This window comes from Gallus gallus, chromosome 5 (assembly GCF_016699485.2).
Source record: "Gallus gallus isolate bGalGal1 chromosome 5, bGalGal1.mat.broiler.GRCg7b, whole genome shotgun sequence".
Classification (NCBI taxonomy): Eukaryota; Metazoa; Chordata; class Aves; order Galliformes; family Phasianidae; genus Gallus; species Gallus gallus.
In genome coordinates, this window is record NC_052536.1 from 31,802,712 (window position 1) to 31,815,780 (window position 13,069).

The 13,069-nt window shown below is 35.4% G+C and overlaps 1 long non-coding RNA gene across 3 annotated transcripts in view; it reads left to right on the forward strand.

Annotated features, from left to right (window-relative positions):
• Nucleotides 1-5,699: 5,699 nt before the first annotated feature.
• LOC107053504 overlaps nucleotides 5,700-13,069 on the forward strand; it is a 39,044-nt gene continuing 31,674 nt past the window's right edge. For all 3 annotated transcript variants that reach the window (XR_005860270.2, XR_006939364.1, XR_006939363.1), the window contains exon 1: nucleotides 5,700-5,770. This is a non-coding gene — a long non-coding RNA (uncharacterized LOC107053504). The remainder of the gene's footprint in view (nucleotides 5,771-13,069) is intronic.

A 13,069-nucleotide genomic window follows, 5' to 3' on the forward strand; every position in this document is an offset into this window, starting at 1 on the left:
TACAAAACATGAGGAAAATCTGCTGCGGAGTCAAGAATAAAGCTTATAGGAACATTCAAGCCCTAATAATAAGGTTAAAGGTACACCAGGTTATGATTTCTAGTGTTCTATTCTTAATGGTGAATGAATCCTTGTTCTTCATTATTCAGAAGCTATTCAAGATCTGTCTGATAGCTGATACATGGACTACAAAGATGAAAGGTAATGAAATCGACCAAGCTGGCTTACTTAAAGTAAGTAAGTGACCTAGAACTATGTGACTAAACCACATCAATAGTCTTCTACTTTCTTGCATTCTTTTAACAAAGTAAAATGACCAAGAGACTTCCTGTGGTGTTTCTTAACAGTTGAGAGCTGTATGAGATTTTTAAAAATCTAATTGGTTCAAATCTTCCCTATGTTAAACTGTTCTTTTTAAAACTGGTGCTCTGAATTAGTTTTTTGAGGTTAAGAGCTTGTAATTAAATGAATTTCACACATATTACCCCAATTCTCTCTCTCTTACAGTACTGCAAAAAAGGAGTGAACTGAAAACAAAATAGCACCAATTCTTTCAACTTTATACTTACACAGGTGATTATGACTCTACAAAAGCCCTGTGAAGATAAGGTAAGACCTAATTGAGAATGAAACCCATACATCTGTAAAGGGGTGATGGAGAGAGATGGGAAGTGTTTCTAGTTCAGGACTGGTCACAGTGGAGGATTGTTGTCTAGTCTCAGATGAGGCACACAGTTCAAAACCTGACAGCCACCTGGGAACTGTGTTACCAGGCAGGAGGTTAACAGAAGCTTTGAACTGGGAAAGGAACTGCTGAATTCCCTGAATTGTTATATTCGTCCTGCATTATGAAATTTATGAAACTTTATAGAGCCCTTCTGTATGAATCCAGTTCTTGAAGTTGAAGATCGTTTGGTTTAGGGTGCAGAATTTGGTTCAACTCTGTTTAGAACTTGGTTTAGAAGTCTGGAGGGTATGACCAGTATCTAAACTCAGGATAAAAAGAATCCATTTGAATCTTGGCTCGTTAATTGGCTCTAATCCTTTATGTGAAACCCAAGGATGCTTTTAATACAGTAATGTGTAATTTATCAGCTATCCTGAGCAAAAGCAGATGAATAGAAGTGAATCTCATTATGCAAAAATCTTGAAGGTGAAAGAATAGAGCATTCCAAAAATACTCTCCGTATGTAGCACTGTGACACCTGATGAGAGCTTGGTATCAGGGGTAAAAGTGAGATATGCAGCTAATTGCAGCCTTCGGTAATAACTGTTTAATTCAGTAGATTACCATTTCACTGCTTTGCAGATCCACCTTTTCTAACCACCGAATAAAGTTTTGTTCCTAGGGAAGAATTAGTTGTAGTCTTTACATTTTTTTTTCCATTAAAAACAAGGATATTCACATAAACTTACACTGATTTCTTGTGGAAAAACTGCAATTTTTTGCTAATTGCGAAAACCAGTTTTCATATTTCAAAATGACTGTTCATTCAATGGAAGATAAAACCTTTCCTTTGTTGTTTTGTTCTATTTGTTTTCTATTTATTTATCATATTTTTCTGTTTGTTTGGGATGCAAATTCCTTTTCTTTTTTTTTTTTTTTTTGGATAATCTTGGAATAAATTACAGCCTTCCTCCACTGATGAAAATATATCTTTTCCTTAGAAAATCCTTTGTGTAATGAAACTGATGAAAGTACTGGACAAAAGTGTAATTAGTCTGAATTTTGATTAGATTCACAGAAGAAACACTGTTAGAATTAAATTGCAGGAATAAACAAGGTGGAGAATATTGATACCTATCCTTGACATGACCATAAAATAAATCCTAATTTTCTAATTAAATCATACCACGATAAAATTCAAGTAGTAGAATATGACACTCTACTGTGTATACAAGATACTTGTATACTTGCTGTAATTTACATCTAATTACTTTTTGAACATGTGTGTTTGTACAAACCTATTGATTTTCTATTTGTTTTCTGTGTGTGTCTTGGAGCATAATTTGATCTGGTGACTTCATCTGCTGCCACAAAAAGTAAGATGATTATTTTGATAGGAAAACCCACAGGGAGTAAAATGCATATATCTGTCTGAATTAATTTGATTTAAGTATTGCAAGATGAGATTTAATGATGAAACACACTCTGTTCTTTGGTAAAAACAGGTACCAGATGGTATGCATAGCAAAATATGTTTGCTCTATACCTGTGGGTTTTGAAGTAAAATGCAACCTTCCTAACAGCTGGCATACCGCCTCATGACATCTGAAAGTGCTCAAAGTGGACAGATATTATCAGATTACAGAAAACTATGTTGAGTAGTTTTTATCTTAATTTTGTATAGACAGTGGTATGAAGTAGGAACATCAGCAACATACCAGAAGTACTATCTTCATCCAACATTTTATATCTAATTTGTATATTGCTGGCTAGGCAATACCAACTTTCTTAGAATAGCTACAAATGTCATATATAATTTATTCTGTAGTTTCCATTGCTAGACAGAAACAAAAATACAGTTATCTAAAAATGTGTTGACATGCTAGCTTATATATAAATAATAAATACTTTTGTACAATTTCCTAAGGGAGCTGTCAGAGAAGAAATCAAACAATAACCTACAGTATCTTTCCTATTTCAGTAGGGGTTATATACACAACATTCATTGTTTCATTGAACACAGAATCTAAATAAGCCAATACTATCTGTAATTATATTTCTATATTTTTTGTATATCCTGATCACAGAATAGTCTGTAACAGTTTTTACACTTATGCTGAAAATCAAGGCTCTTCATTCAGAAGCTTGGTTCTGCTGAATTCAGCACAGTGTTGATCAGGAAACCTGTCATTCTGCTGAGAATAATTTTATGGTCAGTCTAACCTTGCTGTTTCTTGGAGGCAGATGGAACTATGGGCCAGAGCACTGGCTCGCTGAATCACATACGCTAGTTGTCTGTGAGATGTTTTAAAGACTGTTTTAAAACATCGCTTATTCAAGCAAGTGATGTAAATAATTAACAACAGGAAAAAAAGAAAACATGGGATGGGTTGCTGGGGGCACAGGCAGGTCATTAGTCTGAGGTCTTACTTCTTGACAGGCAGTAAAAGCCCAGTGGGACACAGAGAGGCAGACTGATGATCTGTGTTCCTTTTGGAGCTGTCTTTTTTTTTCTCCTGTCTCAGTGAGAGAATGCTACTCATCTACCCAAATGAGCAGTTTTTTAGGGGGAAGTATGCATGTTTGTTGGATTCTCTTAAGCAATATTCTGAGCCCGGCCAGAGAGGAGTGTTACTGTTTCCATTCAAATTTGAGAAGTATGAGGGGCTAAGTTAATTTCATACTTCAGGTCATACTGCTTCCTCGGAACTGTGAGGAGTCTTTTGGTCTTGCAGGTAGGTAGCAGACAACAAATGTCTGAAGAAGGGCAACTGAAGAGGTAATGACAACGCTAGTCTCACCACTTCAAGTGGGAAAATATCTCTTTGGGGAGGAAATCTTAAACTGATTTAACATTTTTATTGTTATTGTGAGCCAGGGATCTTAACACCTGTGTTTTATTGATATCTGAAAAAAAAAAAAAATCACTATGAATTTAGCCTCTGAAATGACTGAATGTTACCTTCAACCTGCTAGTATAGGGATTGCCAGGAAAGGTGAAATGCAGTAAAGGTTGAAAAAGAAAATCCTGCCCTGTGTTTCTGTGGATAAGAACATTTCTATCCTTGTACTTCATGTCAATGCAATAAACAAAATTCTGTACCTAACTTTGGAGCTAATGTGCTCTTAGTACATCAAAAAATTAAGACTTGACAGGTATATTTGGCAAGTTAGGCTTTCCGCATCTATGGTTAAAAAGAGAGGAATTCAATTGTTATCTCAATTCATTCTTCTGAGTAGAAATAAATTATGTCAGTGAATTGTCAGTAATTAATGTCACAATGCATATTTACTGGGAAATTCCCATCTCATTCATTGTCTAAAAGACACTGAAACATCCTGAAACAAGAGTACACTAATGTAGTGTCTTCCTTCAGTTACAGGAGGGAGAGGAGGTTCTTTTGATATATGTATACCTGATGGCGAGATTAAGATAAAATGGGTCAAATGTTTGCCCAACCAGTTTATTATGGATCCTACTCAATCAGGGAGATGGGGAAGGGAAGGCTGGCAATTAATATGAATTAGGGTGATGGGGGGTGATAGGGTGAAAGTGGGGGATAGAAAAGATAGGACAGGAGCAAGAATTACGTAAAGCAGGGATAGTCACCACCAAGATCTAGCAGCATCTTGTTGCACATTATTCAAATGGTCTGAGGCTGATACAGGAGTAAGAGAGTAGGGTTGAGAAGCCGCAGAGTAGCCAGTCTTAGGCAACAAGGTGCAGCAACAGTGAGTCCAGGAGAAACAGGCAGGTCTCAGGTAGCAGGCCCAGCAGAGTGCAGCAGCAGACAGGTATCACATCATGAGGCATCTGATGTCAGACACCACTCACTTGGTTGTAGGCCCCTTTTTTTTATGCTCTTCTTCTGCCAACATGGCATTTCTGGGCACTTAGATAAGAGTCGTGTGCTGGATCCCTGAGCATGCAGATATAGTTACCTCCCTCCAGAGGAGCCCACACAAAAGACTTCTCATAGGCCATTAAGCTGTTATTCATCTCTCTCTCCTTGCCCCTGGCCTGCAAATTTTCAGGCAAAGGATTTCTCAGACTTTGACCAGGACTTGCTGGGACTTGTCCATCTGTGTTCAAAGAAATCCTGCTGCCTTGCAACAGAAACAGCAAGATCAAGAACAGAGGTGTGGGCTTAGTGGTTCTTCTAAGGAGAGGTCACCTGTCACTCTTTCTAATGAGCTGGATTGTTAGATAAAAATTCTACCACAAGTATCATGCCCAAGCTAAACAAAAAACCTTATACAGATTATAGTAGAAGTATATTTGAAATATGATGTTACAATTAATGATCTAACATACAAAGAATGACCTTATCAATTGAATAGTTCTGTCTGAATTGGAGTTGTAAGAGTTTCTGGAGTTTTCTGGATCTATCAACTTTCCTCTTGCAATCTCAGAAGATTTTTAGACAGTCTTCCTCTATTTTCATATCCCCTTCTCTGGTAATCTTTTCCTTGACTGTGGAAAATTGAAATGTATCAGAATATACACTTCAGTATCCATAGATTTCTCTGAAACCTCAGTTGTTTTAGAATAAATTTTGCCTTGTTTGGTAATTCTTTTTGTGTCTTTCCCCATAGCAGTATCTGTCATTAAAAAGGAGACTTTGAATCACCAAATTAACCTGTTGGTAGAACTTCCATGAATCTGTATCTCCTCCCACAGTATTCCAAAACTAGAGTTATGAAATATTTCAACTAGAAATATTATTCAAACCACAGGAAACCATGAAATATGCTGAGAACTCAAGAAAATATGCTCTGTGAAAGAAGTTTGTTTCACTCTATCAACTGTAAAATGTCAGAAACATAGGAAGTTCAAACAAAATATTTTGGATTTAAATATTTCAGTGTAGAACAGTGTAGAAACAACTGAGGTACTGTAGCAGAAATGCAAGTCTCAATTACAAACAGTAATTGAGCACCTGGTGGGAAGGCAGGGCCAGCCTGAGGGTGCTCAGGTGCATGCAATGACTGAACGGAAGGGGTGGAGCCAGGATCCACCCCTTCCCAGACTGAATTTAAGGGTCAACAGTGGAGGAGAAGGTATCTCACTGGGAATCTTTGCCTACCTGAGGCCTTCTAAAGGTAAGTAGCTTGTGTGGTGGTCTCTTTTTTCTCCTCCTTGTGGTGTCTGCATTTGCTGCAGCCGAAAGCTTTTCCATCCTGCTATTATTGTTGTACCTTCCATCACATTATAGTGTTATAGGTACTTTCTCAGACTGTGTGAAAAATGTGTCTCCAATACGATCTCTATGTCAGCATTCAGAATTCAACATCTAGAAAAAAAAAACCAACATAAATCCATGGTATCTATAGTGATCCAGAGTTTAAAAAAATCTGTGACTTACAGAGGTTTGAAAAAGAATATGTAACCTAACATAAATATAGAAAAAAGCAGGAAAAAGTACCTGTTAATACTTCTCACTGAGATCATAAGAAATTCCACAAGATAAAAACTAACTTCTGGTTGTGATTTCATGAAAGGCTGGAGGCAATAGATTGCACCTTAGCAGCAGGTACATTGGGTTTCTTAGCTGAATTAGAGTAACTAATAAAAAAGGAAGAAAAAAAGATTAAAAAAAAAAACCAAACAGGAGTTCTTATATGTGAGACACCTTAAGAGGTTGTGTAATGACACATTGTTAATATTTGCTATTTGCTTAATCTCTGAGAGTAGCTAAAACATTAAGAAATAACGCTGAGTATCTTTGTAGAGAGACAGGTTCTCAATCTTCCTTCACGTAATGTTCTGCAGGAAGGAATTAAACAATTTTAAAAGATATATACTTACTGTACTAGCTATGACTGTTTAAATATTTAACACTGAAATAACACAAGAGACCAAACAGCAAAATAATCAGAATGCAAAGATGGCAAGGAATATAACCAGGCTCAACATAACATAGTATATGGCCCAAAGGAAGATGATGTAAACTTCTTTAAATCTCTGGTTTACACAACACATTTCTGTGTATTTATTTGGAAAAAAAATGCTGATTCACAGCAGCAGGAGAAAATTAAATCTCTTCTGTAGTTTAAAATTATCTGCTATTTGACAATTTCAACTAACTCTTAAACCATCTTTATAAAGCACGCTGACTGAAACAGATGGATATGTAATTCAAATAATGAGCTGGATCCTGCCCTTGTAGCAGTCAATTATACAGGTTTTTCTTCAGTATAGTCTTCCAGAGACTAAGATCTTTCTCTATAAATAGATCACCTGGAATGACCTTGCTTAGGCAGTGTCAGAGCCAGAATGGAACAGTAGGTTATGTATCTTGCTGCATTTTAAAAGCCCAAAAATATCGTTTAAGAAGAACTATATCTGACAACATTTGCATTTAATTTGTCTTCAGTACTTATTATTGGGATCTTTGGAAGTGATACTTTATCTAGACAAACTGCCTAGAGACATCTGATATCTAAACATGAATGCCATGCGAAGTATTTCAGTACCATTGTATTTTGCTGAGAAAATAAGGACAATGAAAGCAGTAAACTCCTTTCATTAACAATAAATGACTATCTCTAAGCAGCGAGAACTCATGATAAAGATTTAATTTGCATCTAACACTGCACATGAAATTGTCTAAGGACCTGTCCAGTGGCATGTGTGGAGTGTTCATCTAAGGTATTACATGGGAACTTATCTTTCTTTGTGCTTGTTAACAAGAACTCTAAAATACATTTTGAGACAGGACAACGTAATAGAGTAGGAACTTTTATTTGTAAAAGCATTTGACAGTGCCATAGAAATTTCCCTGAGTCCATGGTAAAGAGTCAGTAATAAAACATTATGTGAACTGTGTTCTAGGATTTGGATACCTTGTTAAACAAAAGCAAACTTCCTAACACTGGATAGGAGCCTCAGCACTGGTTGTATACATTAATCTCACCAGGAGTCATTGGGGGGGAAGGGGAAAACAAACAAACAGGCTGCTTGCCTTTGGATTGCGAAGTTCTACTAAGGGTAAAATTTGTGTAGCTTATGGAGTAAGTAAATCCTGGAAAACATTGTGCAGCAGGCTGGGTCTTGTCAGGAAACAGCTTGCTTGCCTCCCAACAGAAAAACTCTTTCCCACTGTGGAGCAGCTCAGAAAGTGAGGAACAAATTAATTTCTGTTCTATTTTATATAACTTATTGGTATGTGAATATAGACATTGATTATACATAGCTGTGGTCACAATGGTGTGTAACTCAGAGCAAGAGGGAGCTGAAACCCAGATGTGCAATTAAAACCAGACAATTTAACCTTTTTTAAAATCACTTTTAATTTTTTTTTTTGCAAAGAGATAGGATGTAATATGTTATAGTTCATAATCTGAGGAGTTTATTTAATTTTTAAGTTATTTTCTTCATAAAGAGATGTGGGAAGTCTGTGGAATTATTGTTACATGAGATCCTTGAAAAAAACTGCATAGCAATTTTGAAATCAGTTACTGATTATGAAGCTTTCAAATGTATAGTATTGATTAAGTAAAGCTATGGATACTCTCTGACTCATAATATAAACACAATTAACAATTGTATTAGTGAATTCTGAATATAACATCATTTTTTGTATACATTTATGTTCAAAAGGATACATACCAAATAAAAATAAAAACTTTACAAATGATATGGAAAAGGATTTTTCCATCTTTATTTTGGGATGAGAGGCAACACTTTCATTTCTGGCTCACTGAAGGATCATTACTTTCCTTTTTTCTTGATATTTTAGTATTTTATGTCATTCAGGACAGTTAACACTGCCAAGTAATTCCTTTTAGAGCTCAGAGCATTGTCACAATTTAAAAAAAAAATTCTGTCATTGAGTTCAGTGAGGTTAGTCATAAAACACTGCACTGTGTTTATTCTCCTTGATTCCATACTGGGGCATTTGTCTTGAATCTGATGGAACTGGAGTGAAGGCTTTGGATTAGATTTGGTGACTTACAGTAACCATATCCTTGATTGACCTCTTCTGTTTACACAGCTTGTATTTTCTTTACAAAGCAATTGGTTCAAATTCAGCCCTCCATCTGGTCTCATAGCTGCCACTGTCTCTCAGGCATCCCTTGGGAAGCTATTGGTTTCAATTTTTCTATATTCTTCCATAATATCCAGGATATGCACATAAGAGAGCATTCTCCAAACTTCAGTTTAGTTACTGTGCTTTTCTCGCTTCTGGATTCTAGATGTAGGAAGAAATATTGCATAGGTTTGAAAACATTCTCTGCTTTCTTTTTTCTTTCTTTCTTTTTTTTTTTTTTGTAACATTCTTCCATGCCTAGAAAATGTAATTTTTGGAATGGTGTTCTTCCTACACTGATATATATTATTTCTGAAAATAGTAAAGGCATGTTTCTCCCAGTCATTAAATTGTTGAGAGTTGAAGAGTTTTCTCAGCAAGAACATGAGAATAAGTGCGATATTAAAGACTTACAGAGCAGAATAAAATGCAAATTTCTGGGGAAAAAAACAAAACAACCTTTTTTATTATTTTGACAGCAGATGAAATTTATTAAGGGGAAAAAGTGATGCATTTGAATGATTTACATAAAGTAATTGTAGGTTTCGCTACAAAACTGTTGAGCTTTTTGCTAAGAAATCTTTATACTCTAATGACTTGACAGGTTTATTGAAGCCCCTTGACTGGGACTTTAAATACAATATTGGTCTATCCTTCACTTCAGAACATATTTAAAGTGTAGACTGCTGGAAATTAAGATGATGAACTGGGGAGGTTTAGCTTTTGTATTCTTGCTCTGTTTGTTTTACAGAGGTAGTATTGACAGTCTCATTTGGGTTGCTTTGACTGTACTTATTATATTAAAATCTTTTAGGTATGTGCAAGTATGTATGTGTGTATGTATAAAAATGCACTTCCAATAAATATTTTCTGATGTAAAAGATATCAGCAATATTTTTTCCATAAACTATGTTCTCTTCACTTCTTTCATAGTCTTTGTCCAAAACTCAATCTCCATTGTCTCCTGCTATATTCTACGCTGCAGAATACCTGATGATAAGACTTGCACTAGGGATCTCCAGCTGTTTGACACTAAACTCAACTTCATATCATGCTAATTGGATGTCTTTCAGGCTACTATTTTGTTTCCCTGAAGTTTCAGTTCTTCCTCCAAGTTCCATGTCATCTCCTTATTCTTCAAAGTCTTATACTTTTTTAGTCTTCTGTTTATCATTCATCAATAGGTGTTCCCAATTCCATCTCTTTCAACACCCATTCCCACAACTGTCTCCAATACCTACAGCAACCTGCTACTGGAATTACTTTTGAGCTATACTGCATATCAAATCACATCTACCATCTTAGCAAAATCTTGCAATTGAATTAAATTTCTGCCAGCTTTTGAAAAGATGAAAAGAAAGCTAGAGAAAGAAACAGATTATGAAATATATACATATATATATATTATATATATATATCAACCTACTTTTCAGAGTTAAAACGCCACCTTGGCTTCTTCTGGTCCATGACATTTGCTCTATAGCTTCACACAACTTCAAAAAGAGAAATGGAGTTGATAATGGCTGTAAGAAGAATGATTTATGTCAGCCTGTATCAGAAGAGCATCACATGGCCTATCCTTAAAATAAGGTGTTAGAATATGCTTGGCCCCATTGTCAGTCCATATATCTTGTGATTTTTTTGTACACGTTCTCTGCTCTTCTTGAAAACCCAAAAGAAGCTGAGTCACTTTCAGCTCCCTGGGGAAGGTAAGAAGACTACTGAGCTACTGGTGACCTGAGATACCATCTGCTTTCATTCACAGTATTATTCAACATTGTTTTATTCTGTACTATCATGCTCAGATAAGACATTGCCACCTCTTTAAGATTCCCATTAATATTCTCATACTTTCTGGCTCTGCTTATATGAATGCATTAATAGAGTGTCTACATATTGATGACTACTGGAAATGGTACCTGGAAAGTTTAATTCCAGAGCCATTCCAATTTAAATGTGCTGTAGCTGTCTAATCTAGAGAAAGAAAATAAGGATAAGAAATATTGCCTAAAGACAATAGACTTATGCAATCAAACTTTCTGTCTATTGAGTCATCTATTCTTCACATAACTATTTGTTACTCTTACAAATGATTTTAAATAAATCTGAAATATAAGTAAATCTTAAATAAATAAAGCTAAGGTCGTAGAAGTTTTAAGAAAATTGACAGAGGAAAAATAGCAGAAACAAGACTAAATATGTCCTCTCACTGCCCACAAGCTCAGATGCCTTACTCTCTATTTAAGAACTCTGTGGCCAATCAGTGCAAATGTAGCTCCTAACAAGTCATGGCTTGCGTTGCCTTTCTTCCAGTGAAGGTTTCAAAGGGAGACAGAAGGAGCTGTAATTATATAAACAGATGAGCAGCAGGGAGAGAGACTGGGCTAAAAGTTACAAACGTACTGCAAAACATGCTTTCTTGGTTCTTCTGTTCCTGGAGCAAATTGTCTCTTCTGCTTGTTAGGTTTCTATCTTTCATAAGAAATTGTTTATTTCTGTGATTTGTTTCTATTGCAGTTTCTCTTACAAATTTAGGTGACAAATCTTTAGGTGTTAGTATCTGATGAATGAATTATATATTTCATCGGATGTTTTCTTTCTGACTGATGGCTCTAATATTTCTGAAGCTACAAATAGAGAAAACATTGCTGTGATACCATGAGATAATAACCTTCAGTCCTGGACTGTATGCAGCTGCTGTCATGATTCTTAGCTGTAAACAAATGACACTGTTTCTTGAGGACACAAGATGGTGTCTTAAGCTATTTTTATTTATTGCTGTAAAGTAAGTTTTAAGAAATATCAAGAATTCATGCAATGTAAAGTAGACACACTGCAGATAATGTAATAAATGTCTAAAAATATAAGTAGCTGAAATAGATGAAAAAGATGATGTGGTTTATGAAAAAGCAAGACCTAATGATGATAAATTCACCTAGTAGGAAATTTCTTCAAACTACATATAAACAGGGGAAGAAGAGAAACCTAAAACATAGCAATATGGAAAATAGTGCAAAAAATGTTAAAAAACAAACAAACAAAAAAAAAAACCCACACAAAACTACAAAAACAAACAAACAAAAAAACAGCAACAAAAAAATGTAGCAGCAATGTGCTTAGAACACTTTTTTTAATAATAGTACTAATAAAAATAGTACTAATAGTAATAAAAAATAGTACTAATACTAATAAAAGTAGCAACCAGAAATCAATCCTAAAGTTTTACAGCATGTAAATTGCATGTAAATTGATATTTTAAATCATCAGTGTACTAATTTCATGATGGAGGATAAAAATAACTTCAGAGGGCAATAGTGATTTTGAGAAGATGCAGAGACATGTATTTACTGTTTCTTCGCTACACCCTGAAGAAATGATATAGTCATTCCCTTTGGCTTAGAACAAGAGAAAATGACTATGAAATGCACAAGTATTTTCAAGTATTGTCTGTCTTCAGCTATAGAAAGAGGGATTTGAGTCTTAGGATACAAACTGTTTGTTTTTGGTCCTTTCAGAAGCTTTCAGTGAGGACAAGGAACTCAGGGTTTCTCAAGATTGAGTTAAAGACCTGGATAGGCAGCTAGAAAGCAAGATACAGCTTTAAGTCATGATGGTCATAAATGATACTTTTTTTTTTAATCCACTCTGAGTGCATTTATATAGGTAACTGGTATCACCATGGGAAAAAAGCTACATTAAGACAAAAAATTCTCCCTCTTAGCTGTTATGTTCCACATACTATGTTCCACGTAGACATTACTAAGTGATATTGCATTCAGAAACACAGAACTGTAGAATCTTGGACAATTTTAGCAGTCAGGATAAGACTGTTAGGAGTCACAGCTACAGTAGGAGCATGTTGTTGTCACTATCATATATCGCCAAAAGAGAAGGCAAAAATTTGAATGTGTAGAAGAGATTCAGCTTAGTAACTATTGAATAAATGGCTGAAAAGCAAGTTGTTTTTATAAAGGAGATTTAAACACCTATAACAGTTTCTGTGATGATTGGTTAATATGTCTTTACCCGTCTGCTCTGAAGGAATGGCTGGTATGGCATTTTCTATGCAGTTTGCCACAGGAACAGCTGAAAGTCAGAGAACTTGGCTTGGTGCAACAATCTACTGGAATCCGTGTGGAGTTATGGAATGTTTTTTTTTTTGTTGTTTTTTTTTTAGCTACCCCAGACAACTTGGCCTGGTGAACTAATAGCAGGTGGAAAAATTATTTCTCTTTTCTCATTTCTTAATATGAGAAACTTGCTTAAGAGGAACAAAAAACAGCATTATATTTTACTTTAAAAGGTTATATTTAAAAGATCTCCAACAAGAACAGCGGAGACAAAACAAGGGCAAGGGTTGGGGTTCCTA